The sequence below is a fragment of the Rhipicephalus microplus genome, chromosome X, assembly GCF_043290135.1.
Source record: "Rhipicephalus microplus isolate Deutch F79 chromosome X, USDA_Rmic, whole genome shotgun sequence".
Taxonomy (NCBI): Eukaryota; Metazoa; Arthropoda; class Arachnida; order Ixodida; family Ixodidae; genus Rhipicephalus; species Rhipicephalus microplus.
Genome location: NC_134710.1, coordinates 152711794 through 152734711, shown reverse-complemented (window position 1 = coordinate 152734711; position 22918 = coordinate 152711794).

The following is a 22918-nucleotide window of genomic DNA, read 5'->3' as shown; positions in this document are numbered from 1 at the left end:
GTACACTATATAAATTGCCCGCTATTATAAGCCCACCCATCATCTGCTTACTGCTTCCCAGCATTATCGCGATGGTGTTCAGAGCTTCTTAGCTTGGTACACCATGTGGCCCACCATAACAAGCAGCACCCATCATCTGCTTAGTGCTTCCCAGCATTATCGCAATGGTGGGAAGAGTTTCTCAGCTTGGTACACCATGTAGCCCACCATGATAAGCACCACCCACCATATGCTTAGGGCTTCCCAGCATTATCGCAATGGTGGGCAGAGTGTCCCATTATTGCCCACTATCGAGCCTCTGCTTTCCACCATCATTTCCACTTTACCCATCATCTGTGCACCATACAACCCAGTATGTCCCGGCATAACCACCATATTTTCCACTACGTCCCACCATAGCCATCATAATTTCCACCATGCCCACTAATATTTCCACCATGCCCACTATTATTTCCACTACGCCCATAATGTTTTCCAGTATCCACCATGGCAATTTTTCCAATAGGGTGAGACAAGCAAAAAGAACAGCAGACATTTTATGAAATTTCCATCATTTTTGCATAACATCCAATATTGCTGAAATAACTACATTTATCTCAAATGATTGATATATGTTCCCGTGATGAAAACATCCCAGCTCAAAGAGCAATCAGGAAGAGAGCAGATGAGATAAGCGCTGCTTCGGATAGCTACATCATAAAATTTGGAGCATGCGGCCCCTCGAATTTTCGTGCTAAGTTTCCATCTTCCCGCCGCTTTGAGAGCACGGATACAACCACGGTTTGATAACATTGCTACAGCATTTGCTGTGATTGTACACTCTAAAAACTTAAACACCAACTGGAAGAGATAATGAGCTCTGTTACTCTCTTGCCAGAGAGAGTAACGGATTATACTCCTTTAGAAAGAGTCTTTTCACTTTTTTTTTTCCAGAAGATGTGAGAAGGGGCTTTCACTCTTTCTGGCAAAAGAGAGTTAAGTACCTATTCCACTTCTGCAAACCGTGAAAGAGTTCAAAGCCTGTTGTAGCTTAATTTTTTTATGCGCGAAGCTCCTTATAGCGTGACTTTTGCGTCCCCCGTTGTCGTAGTGCATAACCTGTGGCACATACCCACATACCAGTGGCACATATATATCCTTTTGCGGGCACATATCCGCATGTCCACATGTTACGAAAAACGTAGCATGACGTCCTTATCGCGCTTTCGGTGTTAACAAAGCGCTGACAGCAGAAATGTGGTACATACTCTCGTTTAGTCCTTGAATTATCCGCTGGATGGCGGTACTTGTATATGATGAATATATGATAAAAAGAACCGAGATGACGGTACTTAAGGTGTTCACTAGATGTACGGACGGACGCATGGACGGACAGACAGACAAGCAGACGTACAGACAGAAAGAAAGACGGACGGACGCACGCACAGATGGACGTACTGGAAACGAAAGAACGGACGCAAGAACGGAGGCACCAACGGGCGCACGTGCGAACGGACTGACGCACGGACGCACGTACGGACGGACGGACGAACGAACGGATTGATGGATGCTTCACCCCACTCATCATCATTCCTTCCGTGGATATGCTGTGATTTTTTCCACTTGTTCTCTGTTCCACATGAAAGAGCTGCAAAGATTAATCTGCCCAGTTTTGTATCTCCAAGTTTCGCTCACTCGTGAGAGATTTTATTGAGAAAAATGCCGGCGGTTAAGCTCGGCCAGGCCCGGATACACAGGCGAAAGATTCTAAACTAAACATTAGGACCCTAAGTTACCGCTAGACCTTGATGCTCGCGTGCTTCTTTGCTAGCAGATGCATGCTCTCCTTGCATTTTCACCTACAGGACTCTGAGGAAGGGCACCCAAAGAGCTAGACATACATACCGGCAAGGCGACGCTGGCATTCACAGCGAAACTCACTCAACAAGGCCGGCAACTCTCTCGCTTAAAAAATATAAACTAAATAGGCAAGTTTTGCGGAAATAGTAAAGTTTTATTCACTCGATAGCGCTAAAGCGCTCGTGTCGAAAAAAACCCGCCGCCGCCGGCGTCGGCCGCGTTGGATGTGAGCGAAAAATCGTCTGTGTGTCTTTTACCGAACATGGCCGCCTGGATTGGCCGTGCGCGCCCGATCCAGGCGGCCATGCACCCAAAAATTAAGTTGCCGAGATAGCCGCGGGAGGCCGTTTCTTCTGGACGCGTGCGCGCGTGACCACACTGAAAAGCCGCGCATTCAAAGAAAAAAAAGTGCTCAAGGTCATGAGGTGCGGTAGTTAGCGGTAGTTTCTTCGCCCTGCCATCCCTCCCTGCTCAGCTTCCAGCGCTTTCGTCGGGACGAGAAAAGAGATAATCCAATTGCAGCATGCGGAAAATCTCTGTAACTCCACTCGCACTGTACAGATTCTTAAAATTTTTGCGGCATTGAATTTGTGAGGCAATAAGCTCTTTAGTGAATTCATCCCATGGTTAATTGAAAAAGTGTTTGAGGGCCCCACAACGTATTTTGTTCGACAGGTGTCACGCTAAAACGAGCCCATTCGGCGATAATAGCGCGCGCTAGTCTAATCTGCTGTGGGCATGCTTGTGTGCGTACGTGTGTATGTAACAAAGCATACGAATAAGTATGCACTTAGCGGTTGAAGGGTGCAATAGGGGCCGGATTTCGCTATCGTGTTCAACTCTTAAAGGCGAAGCTTAAGGGTCCCAGCGTGGTCGTGCAATGATTCCGGCATTCGGCTGTTGGACCCCATCCGCAACGAGTCGCGAGCCGGACCATGGCCGCGACGGTCGCATTTCGATGGACAAAAAAAAAATGCCAGCCGCTCGTGTGCTATGCGATGTCAGTGCACGTTAAGGAACACCGGACAGCCCTACATTAAAGTGGGCCTCATAATTGTGACACATGAACCCACACACGTTGATATTATTGTTATTGTCATACTGGATTTGTTCGCGCTTTTCTTCAGTCTCGATGTCCACTTGTGCGCATTATTCGCATGTGGCATCGCCGCGTGCTTTTGTTTTCCGGAATTTACGCTGGATACAATAGTGAACAACCCTGGACGTCTTCGTTCTGCTGCCATACAAAGTGTAAATTCATCGAGGCGCAGAACATCAGTGAGGATACTTTTCGATTACATTCTTGCATTACACACTTTTTCTGTGACCAAGACAAAAAACAAAACAGCATATCATGGTCTAACAACGTTATTACCTTGTATTATTAATTTACCAATGCCAAATTGTTCTGCAACAAGAATATGATTATCACAATTATCTCCTAAGTGACAGCGGGTATACGTGCGAACATCTTATTCTCATCGGCCCACCTGACTTTCTGTCTGCCCTTCGTGCGTTTCTATTTTCCGGGAATGTAGTCAGTTACCCTTAATGATCAGCGGTTACCTTGCCTACATGCTACGTGCCCGGCCCATGTCCGTTTCTTCTTCCTGATTTCAACTATGATATCCTTAACCCCGGTTCGTTCCCTGACCCACTCTGCTCTCTTCTTGTCTCCTAAGGTTACATCTGTCATTTTTCTTTCCATCGCTCCCTGCATCGTCCTCAATTTAAGCTGACCCCTCTTTGTAAGCCTCCAGGATTCTGCTCCGCAGGTAAGTACTGACAAAAACCAGCTGTTGTATACGTTTCTTTTGAGGGTTAGTGGCAGATTACCATTCATGATTTTAGAATGCTTCCCGAACGTGATCCACGTACCCATCGTTATACCTTTAGTTACTTCATTTTCACGATTTGGCTTCGCGGTTACCACCTGTTTTAAGTACACATATTCCTCTACAACATCCAGCATCTCTCCACATCGGAAGGGGCTGTTTTCTGCCGAGACTGTTGCACAATAATTTAGTTTTGTGCATATTACTTTCAGACCTACTTTTCTGCTTTCCATGTTCAGTTCAGTAATCATGAGCTGTAATTAGTCCCCTGAGTTACTCATCAAGGCAATGTCATCAGCGAATCGCAGGTTACTAGGATACTCTCCATTACCCTTATCCCTAACTCTTCTCAATCTAGGGCCCTGAAAACCTCCTGTAAACAAGCGGTGAATAGGATTAGATCGATCATGTCTCCCTGCCTTACACCCTTCTTTATTGGGATTCTGTTGCTTTATTTATGGAGAACTTTGGTGGCTGTAGATCCACTGTAGATTTCTTCCTGTATGTTTATGTAGGGTTCTTAGATGGCCCGATTCCGTAGTGCATACTTTACTGTTCATGTCTCGACTGAGTCAAACGCCTTCTCGTAATTTATGAATGCTACGTAGAGGGGTTTCTCCATGATAATATGAATATGGTCTATTGTGAAGTAGCCTGTACAAAATCATGCTTGGTCCTATGGTTCATTGACCTATATTATCGCTTTAATTCTATTAGCTATTGTTTTTGTAAATATTTTGTAGAGAACAGACAGCAAGCTCATCGGTCTGTAATTTTTCAAGTCTTTGACGTCTCCCTTCTTACGGAATAAAATGACGGTGGTGTTCTTCTGATAACGGTATCCTTCCCTTGAAGAGACACTTCGTATATAATATGGCAACATGTTTTAAAACAAATATTCTCGGCTATCTTTCATAAGGTCTATTGCTACCTTATCCTCCCCAGCGGCTCTTCCTGTTTGCACTCATTCAAGGGCTTTCCTTACTTCCCATGTCATTACTGGTGGGGTGTCGAATTTCTCTGGGCCATTATTGCTTATTACAATATGATCCTAGTTATTTCGCCTTTTACATAGCTCTCTGGAAAAGCTCCTGCGCCACCTCGACTAGCCTATACATATTGGTTATGACATAGCCTTTCTTGTTCCCTAATGCATACATCAAATTTTTGCCTATGCACAAGTTTGTCTTCGCAGCTTTTAGGCTTCTGCCGCTTTTTACAGCCTGCTCAATTCTCGCCACGTTACACCTTGTGAGGTCGGCTACCTTGCGCCTATGCATTACTTAACTTAGAAAACTCCGCTAGTTCTCTATTGTCAGTTGCATTTGATGCTTCCTTGGTTTGTGGTTTTTTAATGAGATTTTTCGTCTCCTGAGATAGTCTGCCAGTTCCCTCTCTATTGATTGTACCTCTGACTTCTATAGCACACTATTTGATGATACTAGAAGATTATCATTCATTGTGTCAACGGTAACACCGGTTACGTCGTTTAGAGCCTTGAATCTATTTAGACGCGAAACTCTAAATTCTCTTAGTTTCCCTCTCACTGCTAGTTCAATATTTGGCTTCTTGTGAATCAGTTTATGCCTTTGATTTTTTAAATTTAGGTGAATACGAGTTCTTACTGTTCTATGGTCACTGCATCGGATCTTGCGAACTACTTCTACATCTTGTACAATGCCTGGGTGTGTACCCAAAATGAAGTCTATATCATTTTTAGTTTCTCCGTTAGGATTTCGCGACGACCACTTACGGTTAGCTCGTTTTCTGAAGAAGGTATTCAAGATCCGAAAATATTTATGTTCTGCGAACTCTACTAACAACTCCCCTCCAGCATTTCTAGAGCCGATGCCATATTCCGCCACTCCATGGTATCTGGTCTGATTTTTGCCTACTTTGGCATGAAGGTTGCCCATCAGAATAGCATAGAGTGTCTTATTGATGGCTGACTCTACGTCTTCATAGATGCGTTCAACGAAATGAACATCATGACGCGTTGTAGGTGCGTATAGCCATGTACAACCTTCACCTTGTATCTTTTGTTAAACTTAATCATGAATCTTGCCGCCCTCTCGCTGATGCTATAGTATTCCTCTATGTGGCCAGTGATATTCTTATGTATGATAAACCCCACCCTTAGTTTTTTCTGTCAAATAATCCACGGTAGCATAGGACGCGTCCGTTCTTCAGCACTCTACAAGACTCATTTTTCCACCTAACTTCGCAGAACTCTATTATATCCCATTTAACACATCTAATTTTTCGAGCAGCACACTTAGACTAGCCTCACTAGATAGTGTTCTAGCGTTGAACGTGGCCAAGTTCAGGTTCTAATGCCGGCCTGTCTGGACCTAGAGATTCTTAGCCCCCTCGCCTACGTCGAAGGTCTGACCACCGCCTTGGTCAAGGCCAAGGGTCGATTGGTACTTTCATAAGGCAGGTGGTGGCCAAGTACTGCACCAGGGTGGCCAATCCTGCTCTTGTGAGGGAGTGCAAGGAAGTGGTCACCAGTAAGGCCTCACGCAAGGCCTCTTTTTTTTTCTTTTTAACAATTCCTTTATCACGCATTTAAAGTAAATATACAATTGGGATTGGTACGGCATCTGCAGTCTAACTCACTTTTGTCATTGCATGCTATAGGCTGCTGCGCTAACTCTATGTAGGGGGGCTTTGTTGCACTTTTTTACCACTGCATAATACGACCTGACAAAATAGCAGCTCTCAACTTCACATAACTTGTAGCTCGCCCGACCTTTTCTTATCTATTTGAAAGTCCACATTTCCATTAAAAAGAAGGGGGGAAAATGCGCGGTTTCGATCTTCTCACTTTGCAAGCTTAGGCCAGCTTAGTGCCTTGGATGACCCTCCTTCTCAAACGTTGATTATCTTTTAACTTCATCCTGTCTCTCTCAGTTTTGGCATTGTTCGCTTAGAAGGGTCCGCAAAGTTGATTTTTGTTTTGTTTTGGAGTGATCGCACTTCTACTTTGACGTTTCCTGTCAACTGATGAGTTGCGCGCATCCGTTTTGCGAACTAATCGACTACTTCAATGTGATCGTTACTTTAGGCGTATACATCGTGGGTGGTTGGAGTGCATGATAAGTAAACGCGAAAAGTTTCTAAGTGCTAAAGAATAAACTGGAGCTGGCTGCATCCTATTTCGTTGGTGTTTAGTGTTAGTATATAAAATTCCGGTACTAAATAGATTTAGTGGTGGTGCTCAGTTGGGAGTCAGATATACGTACTAGTAATTACGTATACGGCTAGCTTATTAACGTAGAATATTGGATGAAAAGGTAAGGAGCATATTATTTCTATTTCTAGAAAATGGTGAAAGGCAAGAAACTTTGTATGAAATGATGATGTATATTGTGTTTGAATCACTCACCACATAGCGTCAGCTTGAATTGTGAGACCCCAAAGACTCTCGGCACCATACACATATACAATGATAAGTCCACGAAACGAATTCAGCTTTTAAGTGCTTCTAGGAGCCATGATAGTCGTACGATAGAGCAACACAACTAGTGCCAGTGGGTGGTTATGCTTCAGGATAAATATTTTATATTTGCCTCTATGTTTAGACACAGTACAAATATATTAGGTGCTGGAGGTAACGTAGCGTTAGAAAATTATTCAAATTATAATACAGAAATATTTTGTCTAGTTTTCTTTATACTACCATGGCCTAAATAATATTCAAGACCCAAGATGGGCATATGCTAAGCTTATATATAGCGCCTTCATGAACCTAAACGAATCCTCATGCTATTAGTAGCTTATTAGATGCTCGTAATAATGATATCGACGATTTGTTCGACAAATTCGTTAAACAGGTGCATGAAAAAAAAGTTAGTAACAATTCACAAAATTAAATTAGGGGACTCTAAAGCTTCGCCTTTAGGAGGTGAACGCGATAGCGACATTTTGTTTTTAGTGCGTACTTCAAACGCGTAGTGCATGAAACCTTTTCGAATTTGCTATGCACCCATTATACGTGGCCTTACGAGAATAGGCGCAGTAGCGTGTGTGCCTTTTTTAGTTGGGTAGCAGCTTTGAACCATGGAGCCATTATTATAATCACATATTTTGACGCCCGTTGGCAATGGGCGATTTCCCCATGCATTATTACTGCAATGGTTCATGTTGAATTGTTAAGCGTGTATACATGGCGCATGTGTTTGTGAAGCATGAAAGCTACTCTCACTGCATTTCCAAGCATAGGAAGTTCTTTTCACTGTTTTCCCAAACAGAAGCGTGGCCCTGTGACAGAACATGAGCTTGCCTTGCGAACGGCACGGGTTATATCCCCTTTTGGGCCCAAACAACCCGTTTCACTCCCCACTCTGCTTAAGAAATTTTCAACATTTATTTATTTTATTTGCATTGTTCTCAATTTTTCGGTCACACATAAGATGATAATTTTTTGCTCACAACCAACGATGCTGACGCCGACACTGATGCCTGCAAGCTCACGTAGTAAAAAAGTCATGAAAGTTCGCACGTGCGTAGAAAAGTTAGAAGCAGTGCCTAGTATTACTAACTCTGTCCTTGTGGTTACAAGCTTTATACTGTTTTTTTTTTCTGACAGTGGACACTTGAGGTACAGTGATTCGGCCGTGAATAGTCATGAAGGATTTATTCGAATACACTTCAAGTTCAACGAACGGCTCAAATTGCAAGGGTGCCGGTCGCATCAGGCAACTTACGTTGCGGGTGAATCAAAACGCGAGCTCGAATTTGACGCAACGGGCTGCATGAACACGTAAGCGTAAAATGCAAGTTTTGGGAGCGCCGCGTAAGAGAAAGCATCATACTTCTACACGCAACAACTCGAGTATAACGGTAGTTTAAGATTCGTGTTCCCGCGGATGCGTGCCCCGGCATACGTTAGGCCACCCCTACAGAAAACACGTCCGATATAGTCAGAGTATATAATCATCCCGTAGCTGATGAAATCGGAACTTACTGCAAGCGAAACTGTCTTAGACACGTTTGTTTCTTAGGACGCAATGAACAAGCGTGCTAGAACAATGAGCACAAATTAAGAGCAGGTCACAGTTTACGCACCTTAGGCATAATCAACGCTTGCAGCTATGAAACGCTATCTTCACCAAACAATTAATAAACCATAATAGTGATCTTTTGCAAGCGTCGCCCCCTTTCAACAGCACCGACGTCAGAATTGGACGCCACTACAACTCAGTTAAACTCCGCCGAATTCAACCTCCACGTGCACCCTATGCTTCACACTATGAACAAAAGAAAAGGCTCTCCCACGCTTAGCTTCACACAACTTTGACTGTGTGCTGATGAAATGATACACACAACCTACATTGTCCTGCACACATAACCCAGCTTTTCACTCGCTCGCTCGGTTTTGTGCCGACCGGTTGTGTCCTTGCAATCTCCGACGACAGCGCAGCTCTGGCCGACTGGGTTGGTCCCACGCCACCTCCTGCCGCCGGTCCCCTACGACGACGACAGCGTAGCTCTGGCTGACTGGATTAGCCCTACGCCATCTCCTGTCGCCGACAAGAGCTCTCGTCAGTGGTGCCCCGTCCTCGGATTCCTCTAACCGCGTCCATCTTTCCTGTCTTCTCACTTCCGTCGCTTTTCTTCCCCACGCCTCGCTCTCTCCTTCCTCTAACTCTCTCTCTCTACTTTTAATCCTATCCTTTTATTCCCTTCTCTACCCCCAACCCTCGTGAGCTACTTTTAAGGTGTCCTCTCCCAGAGAGACAGTTACGGGCTCACTTTTCTCTTCTTTTGATTAAAAATCACATCTCCCACGCGGATGACCCTCCTCCTCACGCATTTGTTCTCTCTTGACTTCTTCCCTTTTCACTCAATTTTGAAATTGTTGGCTTCAACGTGTCCGCAATGTCAGAGTTTTTCCGATTTCGCGTGGTCGCACCCCTACTTTGACGTTTCTTCTCAACCGACGAGTTAGGCGCTCCTGTTTTGCGAGCTAATCGGCTACTTCTATATATATGTGATTGTTACGCTGAACGTATACGTCACGAGTGGTTGAAGTGCATGAAAAGTAAACGCGAAAAGTTTCTTACTGCTAAAAAGTAGGCGCTACGATTAAGGCTGTATAATAATTTGTTGGCGTTTCGGAGTAGTAATTAAAACTCTGGTAAATAGATAATCATGGTGCTCAGTCGCGAGTCAGATATACGTACTAGTAAATACTTATAGGGTTCACTTATAACCCACATCTAACCTTCCTGCATTCAGCTTCTTGGCGAACGTAGAAAGAGCGAGTGTACTGCAGAAAACAGTAGAATCAAGTCGCCAAATGATTCCATCGCAAATTCATTAAAAAACGTACTGTTATTTGCCTACTCCATGATTTGCAATGTTCTGTTTTCAGATCTTTGATTAGCGTGATAGTACCTGTAAAAAACCTGAAATCATAAGAAACTAAAATGCTGTGGTTTTGATGAAATGCTAGGATGTGTGCAGTACGTGAGCTCGAAACTGCAAGTATTTTTCTTTTGGTATCATTGATACAGGCAGTTTGGTTGGCCATCATGATGCAGTTGAAAAGCGCTTGCCCCTTGTGTACCGAGTTTTTCTTGCACAAAGTAACTTTTTGTCAGTACGCACCAACTAGACCACCATGAAGTCTTATCTGGTCTGATGTTTGTGCAAGTGCAAAACTGCACCACTGTATTTGATTTGTATATTTAGAAGTGCTTGAAGACTTTATTTAAAAGAACGAAAGGAAAACTTGGGTGGGAAGACAGGCATGTCAGCCAGCTGTTGCTGGCCATGCTGGGGAAACGAAAGGCGGACGAGGGTAAAAAAAATAGAAGAATGAAACTTTACAGAATAGAAAAAAATGGACGCACGTATAACAACCTTTAAAGCCCATCTGTAAGATGATTTTGCGTATTACCCACAGCGATGCTTCTGAAGCTGCCATTGAAAGGGAGCAGCAATGACAGAAAACCTAAAGCTGTGTAACATTTTCCAGTAAATATAGAAAGGCCTTATCTACATTGCCAGTTTGTGTATTGGGAACTGAATTACTTCTTAGTGTTCATGTTCTTTAGGATAATAAACTTAAGAGCTAAAGAACTGCTTCATGCACGGATTGCAAAGTGAATTTTCGCTAGTAATCTGAATTAGGTAGTGGTGTGACAGGTCATCAGTGTGGCATGAAATTTCGAGCCACTACAAAACACATGTAAAAATTTTTTTACCCTGAAGGTGCCACTGAAGACTATTGCAATGCTATGGATCTATTGGCACCAGCAGCTTTCTGGATGCTTTACAAAAGCTGGGTTGGTTGCAGCAATCTCATTTCTATAGGTGACAAATACATTTATGAATTCTGGTATGCATACCAGTTTGTGAAGACGAAAGTTACTGATAGAATGGAAAGCTGGAGAACACCACTTTTTTTAGTCTTATTTCATGGTAGCTCTTATTTCAACCCCCCTGCTACAGTATGCAGAATTTGCACCTGCAGTTTCACACCTATAACATTACATTGAATTTGCAGCAGCGTGCCTCTGATAACTAAAAGTATCTAGCATGCAATGGGGTGTATTGTGAAAGATTTATAGTGTTATGAGCCAAATTGTCAGTATTTCGATACATTACCTTTACAATAAAGTAACTTATGTGTCAAAGTATTTCGATGCACTCTAGCAGATAATTATCATGAATTTTAACTTTTTGTTCTTGGTAGTTACAAAACTGTTCTGAAATTTGTGACACGAATGTTTGTCCTGCCACGGCTGTTTAAAATTAGGCTTGAGCTCAGAAATAAAAAAAAAGTTTAAGGATGCGTTTTACTTTGTGTAAGGACGTTCTTGGCCACCCCCCGCCGTGTTGGTCTAGTAGCTAAGGTACTCGGCTGCTAACCAGTATCGCGGCGTCGGCGGCTGCATTTTCGATGAAGGTGTAAGTGCTGTAGGCCCATGTGCTCAGATTTGGGCGCACGTTAAAGAACCCCAGGTGGTCGAAATTTCGGGCGCCTTCCACTACGGCGTCTTTCATATTCATATGGTGGTTTTAAGGCGTTAAACCACACAGATCAATCAATCAATCTTGGCGATCCGGTTTAATAAAAACGTCTCAAGAAAGTCAATTGGCAAATTTAAAGGGTAAAGCACTACCTCTATGCTCTGAAATGCTATCTCGATGTTTTAAGGTTGATCCAGCTTGTGGAGGTTTCTTAGACACAACACACAAGTAAATAAGCTGAACAGAGGAGAACGGTAATAAGGATTGGCTGTATGCACCTTCTGATTTAAGTTATCATCTTTCGGAATGTTTTTTCATTCATTTATTTGACAGTTATGTTTATTTCACGTCAAGTAAGTGGGTGAGGAAACATTTAGATAAAATCAAGCAGCAAGCAGGATAGAAAATTTGCAGAGTGCACGCATTTCATATTTAGCATCAAAATGGTGCATGGACTTATAGGCAGGTGCTGTATGCACCATTGATTTAGTCGGATGTGGGTTCAGTACTAACAATGTTGTTTAGATGGTGCACTTTGACATTAGCAGGGTTGTATATTTAAATTTACAGGGGGGGGGGGGTTGTGTTCAAAAGTTCCGAGGTTCCTATTCTATGTATTCTTCTGGGAGCGTGACCTGGGAACTTTTTACCCCCCTGTAGATAAACCCGTTCACTGCAGGAGGCTTTGTTGAGGTCTCATTTTATGTGTGCAGTGACCCACTGAGGGGCCGCTCGAGATATTTTCCCGATGCACCATGACCCACCGGAGGGTGATGACATCTAACACCGGGAAATATTTCTGGGGAATAATAATAACTTGTTGCAACAAGAATCATACTTCTTCATTCATGTTTCATAAAGTCAATGCATCAGCAAGCAGATGCATGTTCACAACATTGTGGCTGCTTAGAAAGAGCACAGCCCTTGACCGACCAGTGACTTATGGTGCCGTGAAAGTGTTACACAATCAAGGGTGTGCACTGGGGCCTGCCTCATAAGCTTATATTTAAATTTCGCTCCATCTACTCCTAGTTTCAAGTACATTTTGTCGAGTTTGAAATAAATTTCGAAGATAAATTATTTTTCTTGGAGGAGTTGCCTCCAAAAAACAACAAGCAACACTGCACATGAGCCATCGTACCTTGCTCTTTTGCTGTGTATCAAAACATGGCAGAAAAACATGGACAAGCAATGAGCTCTGTCTTTCTGTATGTTGTTGTTACGTCTGTCTAATTTAAAAAAAAAATGAAAGCATGTTACACACTTGTTGCCGATCTCATGCAAGTCTGGGAAAAGTTTATGTCGCAAGTAAACTGCACCAGCATACTTGCAACGATCTCATGAAGAAGTAAAAACATAAGTCAGCCTCGCCACAGTGCAAATAAGTTATGCGGTGAGTTGTATAAAAAATGGAGTTTTGGTTATTGGACAATGGGCATTCAAAAGAGACGTTTTTGTCGTTTGTTCACAGATGTGTATCGTGGACCCCTACTAGAGAATCGCTTGATACTGTAGAAGATACTTGTGTTTTATTAGATGGGCTGAAGAGATGATTTTTGCGAAACACCATGCAAATAGGCGTTAGACAGCCAACGGAAAAAGATAAACAATCGTCGAGCATGAATGTATTGATCATTTATAACAGTAGCATAAATTGTATAGTAAGTATTTATATCAACTACAGGAACACGAGGCAGTAGGAGTGGTCATGGCACCCACTTGCGTCCTGCTGAGATCCTGGAAATTAAAGGACCTTCTTTTTTCATAAGAATATCTGTTGCACTGAGGCATAGAGTTACACAATTCTACTAGTATGTAATGCATAATTTCTTCAAAAGGACTGCCAAGTACAGGACGACGTTCGCAAGGAATATGTGCATCAATATTATTTTTCTAATTTTTAGAATGCATGTAACTTGCTAATTAGTGGAACTCGTGTCCCGCCTTCCTCATTCATTATATAACGGCGGTGCTACATTGAAGAGTGACAGATTTTTAGCGATGGGGTATACAGCTAGTGTTCGAGTGTAACAGGAATTGAATACTGGCTGTTGCTTATTGAGAAGCACTCTATGCCGCACCTCAGCGTGCCTAAGTGCTCATTGTGGAAATATTCATCTAACTTCTCGGAAGATCCACTGAACCTGCGAGCACCTCTCAACAGTATGTTCTCGCGTAGTGCACATGCTTGTCTATGTTTACACTAGAATGCCCTTGTAACTCAAGATATTGACGTACATAACAATGAGATGCCATAGCACATGGTCTACGAACAGCTGACAACGCACTGGTGCCACTGCAGATATTTGCGGCACATGGCAAAAATAACCAAGTTATGCTCATAGAATACATGTAAGTGAGTTTCACTACATAAAGCTACTTGTCACGCTGGCATTTTCAAATTTATGGCGAGCAAGACATCATCGACGTATGGTAAACTTTCAAAAGGGACAATGTTTATTATTTTGCTTGCGGCATGGCAGACGACGAACCGAAGTCGCAGCCTAAGGTGCATAAAGTAAGTGAATAGTTTAGGCGACATCATGAACTCGATAGAGTTCATTATGCTGCCTAAACAGGTCTCAAATTTTTTTTTTCTTTTCGCAGCCACTTTAGGGTTCCATATTTACAGCACGTCTCGTGTAAGCGCTACAGGCTGTCTGACCCAGAATCTTGTGGAAGCTACATCTACGTTATTGTGTTGCTTTGGTTGGGAGCTCGCTGACGGAGTCGCATATCACAAATTGTCTAGCAGCGGCCGTAATTTGTACAGAATTCCTGCCTGTAGGCGTAGATTCGAGCGGATATTCAGCTATAGCAGTGAAACGAAATGCTTCCAAACATCACACCTGCATTGATCTCCCGCCCCACCGCGGTGTTCTAGTGGCTAAGGTACTCGGCTGCTGACCCTCAGGTCGCGGGCTCAAATCCCGGTTGTGGCGGCTGCATTTTCGATGGCGGCGAGAACGTTGTAGGCCCATGTGCTCAAAATTGGGTGCACGTTAAAGAACCCCAGGTGCTCGAAATTTCTGGAGCCCTCCCTATGGCGTCTTCATAATCATATGGTGGTTTTGAGACGTTAAACCCCACATAAAAATCAATAACTCCCGACAATACATCGGCTTGTTATTGCTAGACGCGCCGCTGGACTTGCGCAGCGGAGATCAGGAACTGATGTCCACGCAAACGGACTGCCGAGTGTACAGAGGCCGGTTTTATTGCAAGTAGTAAATAAGGAAAACGAACTTCGCCAGTAACAATGCGAAATGGCCACCAACCGAAACACCCATCGAACATGAAGCAAAACCTAAAAGCTGAATAAGCCCAGAGCCAACAAGCAGTGACGCTTGTTCGAGCGTTGTGGCGAGTTTCGATTACAATACGGAGCAGTGGAATGTCATCGCTCATCTGTGCCACGTGATCGCCGACGCGTCATGGAGCCCCGAGGTACCCGCTTATATCGTTTAAAATGGTTTGAACGCGTTTTCTGTCACCACGGCTACGCAAATAACCGAGTGTTTTCTCTCTACCCCCAGACACCGATGTGCGGATTCCACGTGCTACGGCTTTTTTAAAATGCGAAATGCAAGCAGAACTCACTTGTATAAATAAATTAATGGGTGGAAACAAGAAATGGGCAGAACGCGTTCTGTCGCTCGTGGAACCCCTTCTGAGAAACCATGTGCGTGCGCCAGAGCATCCAGGAGACGCGTCGGATGCAGGGAAACGACTCCAAGTTTAGAGTTACTCGCTTACGCGAACGCGTAGGTGACAGCCCACCGCAAGCGGCATCACCGACACGAAAACGGCAGCGACCGGAGGAACGCGCTACGCACAACAAAGAACCCGACAGTCAACCCCGCTACGCTTGCCATCCGACTCGGTGGTTTTCCATAGGCGACAGTGGCACCAGAACACGTCACCTAGTTAGTAGAAGCAGCACGCTCGATGCATGGCAGCGCATTTTAGTGGGGGTCACGCATATTTACAAAGGTTTAGAGGAGATTATGGCGGCACCACGGGAGCATTTCTCATCATAAAGGTGCAAAGTAAAAAAAAAGAGAGAGAAATGAACACACTTGGTCGCGTCTTATTAGTCAACTCGGTCTTTTTCCCCCACTGAAGCTCAGGTTGCCATAAAATTCTAGTTTACGAGGCTGTTTTGGCGAAGCTCTGAGCAATTTTCGCGATTTTTATGTTTTTGGAGCAGCTTGGTTCAAAGAAACGGAAATGTATCGAAAATGCGCAACATGCGCAGCTGTCTCACCCTTGCATCATAGTAGAAATACTGTTAATAGGTGCTTACAGCGGCTCCACTCATTTGTAGTAGTTGGTGACAGATAGTGGGCGGAATGCACTGCGGAAGGGCGGGGGGGGGGGGGGGGGGGGGCTGACACGGGTTTTGGAAAATACGGACTGCGCATAGGAGCCTTCGCTGATTTTTTAAAGGAATAATTACAGGCACGTTGGGCACTTAACAACTGTACTTATAGGAAGCATTCCAGGATACTATGAAGCGGCGAATGTTGCGCGTGCAGTCGCCCGTTTCCTTATCGCATGGTTCAGGCATGCAGTGCAAACCAAAGTGAGGCGATGTGCGTGGGACTAGTTCCCGCAATCACGTTCTACTCTAAAATTGATTGATTTGTGGGGTTTAACGTCCCAAAACCACCATATGATTATGAGAGACGCCTTAGTGGAGGGCTCCGAAAATTTCCACCATCTGGGGTTCTTTAACGTGCACCCAAATCTGAGTACACGGGTCTACAACATTTCCGCCTCTATCGGAAATGGAGCCGCCACAGCCGGGATTCGATCCCGCGACCTGCGGGTCAGTAGCCCAGTACCTTAGCCTCTAGATCACCGTGGCGCGGCGTTCTACTCTAAAAGGTGAAGCTGAACAGTCATTCAAGGTTAATTTTCTCTTGCGTCACTGATTGGTCCGCCAGCTTTGCAACTACAGACGCTGAGCTAGAGCGACTGCAAGGAAACGGTCACTTTTCTGTCAAAACGACCACGCCCTCTCTACCGTCGATTCGTTACAAACTTCGTCAAGTGACCTTTGCCAGTCGCCGCCAGGAATTGGCTCTCCTGTAGTTTTCCGCGCAGTAAGTATGCAAATACCATGCCTTCCTCGTGGACACTTCACTACTTTGATCTACGGGTCCTAAACTATGGCCACTATAATCGTCTTATCGAACAACAACTACGAATCTAGCAACTGATGAAGCTAAGACTAAACTCACATGCCGCCGGTTGCTGGCATAGACACATATTGTTAACGCGATACACACAACCCTTTCGGCCACTAGAATGGTGGCGAACATTAAGCCTACAGCTATGTTTCATTTTGAAAGCGTTAACTGCGTGAGGCAAGTCCCGACGCGTCGATCAACGGCTTTAGGACGGCGCACGTGTCTTTGCTGGCTGTTGCTGGTCAGATGAATAAAAAAATAGGCCCATATTACTTTCACCTGCCTCGGAGGCGCAGCAAAACCGCGTAGAAATTAACCGCCACAATAACAGATCACAATACTTACCCTAATATTGGTTGGCTGCATCACTGAACAGCAGAACAACCTCGCACGATCCACCAAGCTACGTATCTAGCGGGCGCATTGAGAGACAAAGGATGGAGAAAGAGATCCTCGAACAGTAAGTGCTCCTTTCGGCGGATGGCGCCACAATGCTGTAGAAGCTAGTGGCGCCATCCGCCATCATGACGGAGTCACGCATGGAAGGGAGGGCAGGCTGGTTGTCAGCTGTGCGCGCGCTGCATCTACGAAGCCATGGTTCTTTTGGGGCCTGCCTAGAGGTGTGCGCCGAGGCGATTTCGACCGGCGGCGGCGTGGGGGTCGTTCAGAGTCGGCGGCGGCGGCGTTGTCGGCGCACGCCGGTTTTTTCATCGGCGGCGGCGCCGGCGGCGCAGAAACTGAAACTGAAAATTCAAAAGGCTCTTCTGCCATAGGTTACTGAATTATTTGAAATTCAGGAATTTTAATCCAAATAGCATAAATGACACTACACAGATGTGTCGACATCTCGATGAATGCAAAGCGTTTTGTAAAATAGTTTTTATTTCGCTTTCATGAAAAAATAACGCGTATTTCAATCTATGTCTATGTTCTACGGTAAATGTGCAGCACTTTGCTTTTTTTTTAATTTAAGATGCATCAGTTTGTTGTTGTTGGCAACGTCATACTTCATGAAACCTTCTTTCATTGAACAATGAGCAAGCAGTGACGCACGTCACTCATTTCGCTTTTTCCGGATCTGATCTCACTTTTACATTGTACGCTGCACAAAAGAAGAAGCACCTCTGCTTCGAGTTTTCTTATTACGATTGCATGAAACCGCTTCTTTGAGTATCTGTCATGCTTTGAATGTAACTTTCCTTCAAACGAATCAAACTACCTACTTTTCACAATGTGAGAATATTTTATGCAGCGGTATAGGATGCGGAAAGAAACAAATCTGCGCATTTATTCAACTAGTTCTCAGCGCGGTGTTCAATGAATGAAGTGTAGACATGGGCGTGTGCGAGGCGGGTGGTGTAAAAAGGACACTTGAACCCTTCAAGCTCCACCAGCACTTGCTACCCACTCTTGCGACACCAACACGACCTACTCCCTCAGTCGTGATGCAAGTTGAAAGAAGGGTTTGCATCCCCCCAAGACAAAAACCTGTCGATGGTCATATGTGCAGATGAGAGCAAATGCAATATTTGCTCAGATACACAGCCCATACTGGTCACGAGCTGGGCGTCCGTTGACCACGCCTGCAGAGAACGTTGACTCCCCGACCCCTTGGTGTTTGGTCAGGGGAGGGGAACACCCCTTGCAAGTTGGCCCCATTAAAATTTCTCTTAAAAACATCACCAATAAGAATGCTAGATAAGTATGTATAAAACATTCAACTTTTCAATGCTTTTTTTGTAGCTTGTTCACGTGCTCAATACCCATCAGATGTGTGAGAAATCGAAATAGCAACTGCCACTCTCGACTTGTTCCGGAAAAGACACAATAGAACAATGTAATTACGAGAGCTGGGAACCTTTGCTCTTTTGTATATTTGATTTCTAGGCATGATTTGAATTCTTATATAAAGAAAAATAAAACCTGCAACATATTAAAAAAACGCTGCTATTGCAAGATGTGTGTTGCAAGACGTGATTTTTCTAGACTTACGTCTCTGCAAGGCACATCTGGTGTCACAAACTTGTAAGTGTTCCCCCTTTTCCCCACGACATCTCCCGATCCCCTTCCCCCTCTCTAATAAAAGGGCACCAATGTAGGCCTCCGTGATTGCCTACTGGCGCGCGGCGGGCCATTCCGGTGGCTAGGTCCAACAGTGGCGATTTCGACTTGCTTTATTGGAGGTGCTGAAGGATCAAGAAAAGGCCGACATTTGTAAATTTCTTCAGAGTTCAGTGATAGTTTCTTCATGAATACCGTGGATTATTGGACCTCACTTTGTGTATAATGCTCCAATGAAAAAAAAAATGCTTTCATCCTGTGTCACTGCAGAGTCAGAAGCCATCACATGTGCAGGCATCAATAAGCTTCTATATGACATTGCTAAGGTTCAGTACATTTGTACAAATAATTCTCGTTAATTGAACATTTTGAGTATAATTCTTGCTTGGGTTAGTATGTGTGAAACATAAATTTGAGATTTAAAATTATCATTGTGGGTTTCTGCAGCAAAGACACATTGATTAAAACTGATGACTCCGGAGCTACGGCAGAGGTAACATTCGTTCTGTTTTTTTAGGTTACGGTAACGGTAATGCATTACCTTTTTATGTATTTTATAACGTGGAGCCGTGAAATCTTCCCCTTTTTCTTATTTGAGTAACGAGTGAGGTAATTAGTTACTTTTTACTGTAACGGATACATCACTAAATAGACTTACAGGAGTGATGTCGGCCCACACCGTCAGTTGTTGCGGTCTATAGGCTGGCTGTAAACATTACATGGATATATTCCTTTCACCCAGCACGTGATAGGGAAGGGTCGCTCGACCATTGAGTATCTCGACCTTTGAGAAATACACAACAGCTTCTTAATGATATGCATATCATCCCACCAAAGCGTGCACTTCGTTTCGTTAATATTTACAGTCAACGTGAGTGCTGTCGTCACGCCGTCTGTTTTAGGTAGAAATTCAGCCTACTCAAAATACCTAAAGACGTCGATCCACCTTGCAACGCGTGGCCACCCGCTGACGGTTCTGTATGAAAATGGCATCCACAGTGAAACATGTTGCATCTGCTGAAATTTTATCGCAACATTATTATACTGCCACGCTCGCTTGTAATTTTATGTTACTGTCTTGCGCAAAGGCACTGCCGTAGTGGTTCAGTAGCTAAGGTACTCGGCTGCTGACCCGCACGTCGTGGGATCAAGTCCCACCTGCGGCTGCTTTATTTTCGATAGAGGCGAAATTGCTGTAGGCCCATGTGCTGCGATTTGGGTGCATGTGAAAGAACCCCAGGTTGTCAAAATTTCTGGAGTCCTTCACTACGGCATCTCTCATAATCATGTGGTGGTTTTGAAACGTTAAACACCACATATTAATCAGTTGCCTTGCGCAAAGGACGCTTGGCTGTCTGCGAAAACTCTAGATTATTTTAGAATCTTCTGATAAGCTTGAGACACCTACGATATGGATGCTACGTGTATAAATGGCGACGTACCTTCGCGCAGATAATTTTACCGACGACCAATGCTCTAACTACCACTATCTGTGTAAAGCACAAATTTCTAGTACTTTGCACTTTCCTATGCACATGTTCACTCAATAAAAAGTGTCGTCTTGAGCAACCCACGTACCATCTTCTTTGACGTCGCAACCACGCGGCAATACCGTAAGTGAAATGAGAACGCTGAAATGATCGATACAAAACAATGAGATGGGGCATAAGTGCATGGCCAAGTTTTGTTTAAGATGCGTATACCACAAGCTATTGTCTTCTATAGAACCAATATATGATGCGGATTTGTTAAAATACTGTGAAGTTGAATGTCAAGAAAGGAAGAACATGAACTTAGAAAGAGACAGTGGAGACGAAAAGTGATAGGTATCGACGTAAAGTTTGATTGGTCGTTCCCCGCCAACCGTCCTAAACGTGTTGTCGACTATCTCAGGTGTATTCGAAAAAAAAGTCGGGGTGATTTACTCCATTGAAATCAGTCTATCGCGAAAATTCTTTCGAGAGAAAAATATTTTTGGTGACCTATATGTGACTGAAATTTTAGCTATAGGCTGGGCCCTATATTGAGTCCTAAGATAAAAGCCTATTTACTGAGAAAGTCTATGTATAGGCTCTATTTATTTTGCCGACCTATGGTTTCGAATATTTAAAACCTCCCACGATGGCGTGCCTTGTTGTCGTATTGACGTTCAGGCTTGTAAAGCCGAAAATTTTATTTTTCATATTATAAGACTGTTACTATCTCCCCCCTCCCCGGAACTCGTTCTAGGGTTGGTCCTTTGATAAAAACCAGTCATATATCTTAAAAAATGCTTGGATATTAACTATTCATAACTCTCATTTAGGAATGTGGAAATAAAATGACCATCACTAAATGACTGATGAGGTGGAATATTAACATTAAAAAGCATAGTAAACGTGACTAAAAAGCTAATTCTACAAAAACAATGTAACCTGAACTAATGAAGTCACCCCACATCTAAAACCTCATGCAATTGCATGCCTGCAAGGTGCAGTTATTCAAGCGCTTTTCGCACTGAAATTTGGTCACGGAGTTAATCCCGTTCACGGTGGTGCTATTTTTAATTTTAATGGTTGAATATCTAACGAAGCATTAGGAAATTCTTTGCATGAAACACGTATTTTTTTGCGATGTAATTGAGCATTGTATACTATGTGCTGACACGAAGTTTAATGCAGGTGATGTGTTTATAGAGTACACCGTTCGGTGACTGTGGTAAAATAGAAACGGCAATTTATGTTAATTCATGCTACAAAACTCACGTGACCTGCTCCCAGAGAACGGAAGAATGCATAACGAAGTGCGTTACTAATGAACGGCAGAATTAAATAATTCACGGTCTTTAATGTTGTTTCTGTAGTCCAATCTACAAACGTTCGTATTAGACGAGCATGACGGTACGAAGGCATGGAATTGGGTTCTGCAGCATGTTGTGACGCATGTGGCACTGCAGGTCACATTTATTACGTGACATCGAAATCCACACTGAGCTTTATCTATGATTATGTACCTAATCAACGGAGTATGAGTGCTAAGCTCCGGTTTCATTATTAATGTGGCTTCAAGGACGAGAAAGCAGCACGATTCGCGAGCAATCGAGCACCCATTGTGTCTTTCTATTGCGTTGAACTGCTTGTGCCATCAGATGCCATTTCAGTTTTTCCTTGAATAATTGTGGCGATTGGGAAAGTTGTGAGCGCCAAACAAGACGTTAACAAGAACGAGAGAGACAGGACAGATGCTTGTGAACGTCATGTGGAAGCATTAGTTTGCGCTCAAAATTTCCCGATAGCAATGCGCCATCTCATTTCAAGTTTTTTAATTCAAGTTTTGTTAAAGTGTAGCAATGGCACAGACCATGGGCTTTTGTCATGTCATTTGCTACCAGTTAAACAGCGGTGGCGTATTTTAAGGTACCATGAAAATTGTCGCGGTCATATTTCAAGAAGGAAGGAAGCAGAAACGCACCGTTCATGTCGTACGTGATCTTTTATCACTCGCGGAAATAAATTTATTGGTCGAAGAATTCTGTTACCTGGTCGAAGAATTCTGTTACCTCTCGGCAATCAGAGAGGCTTTTAATTCTCGAGTCTCTTTATGAGATATTGCTGCCATCTTTTTCCAACAGGCTTGCAATTCTGTTGTACTGACACAACATAGCAATGACCCCATGTTTTTGTAGATTTTTTTTTTCGTTCCCATTTAGACACTTTTCCATTCATAGACATATTTGAAGCGCGTAAGAACCTCCCGTCGCCCCTCACACGTCGTTGCATTCGTCCAGTCCACATTGCAAAAGGCTTGATGGCAAAGTTGTTTCCACGCTCAGGTTTCTCATACCGAAGCTTTCGCGCTCTTTGTGCACTTCAAGGAATGCAGAAAGACTACAAAATAACGCAATGAGCTCTACACCGTGCCATCGGGACTGGTATGGGGCAAACTTGTTGCGAGTGGTCTCGCAGTGTTCTGCCATTGTGCTTCGTTTGCTGTTCTGTGAGCTCAAGTTTGGTCGACACGCGGCGT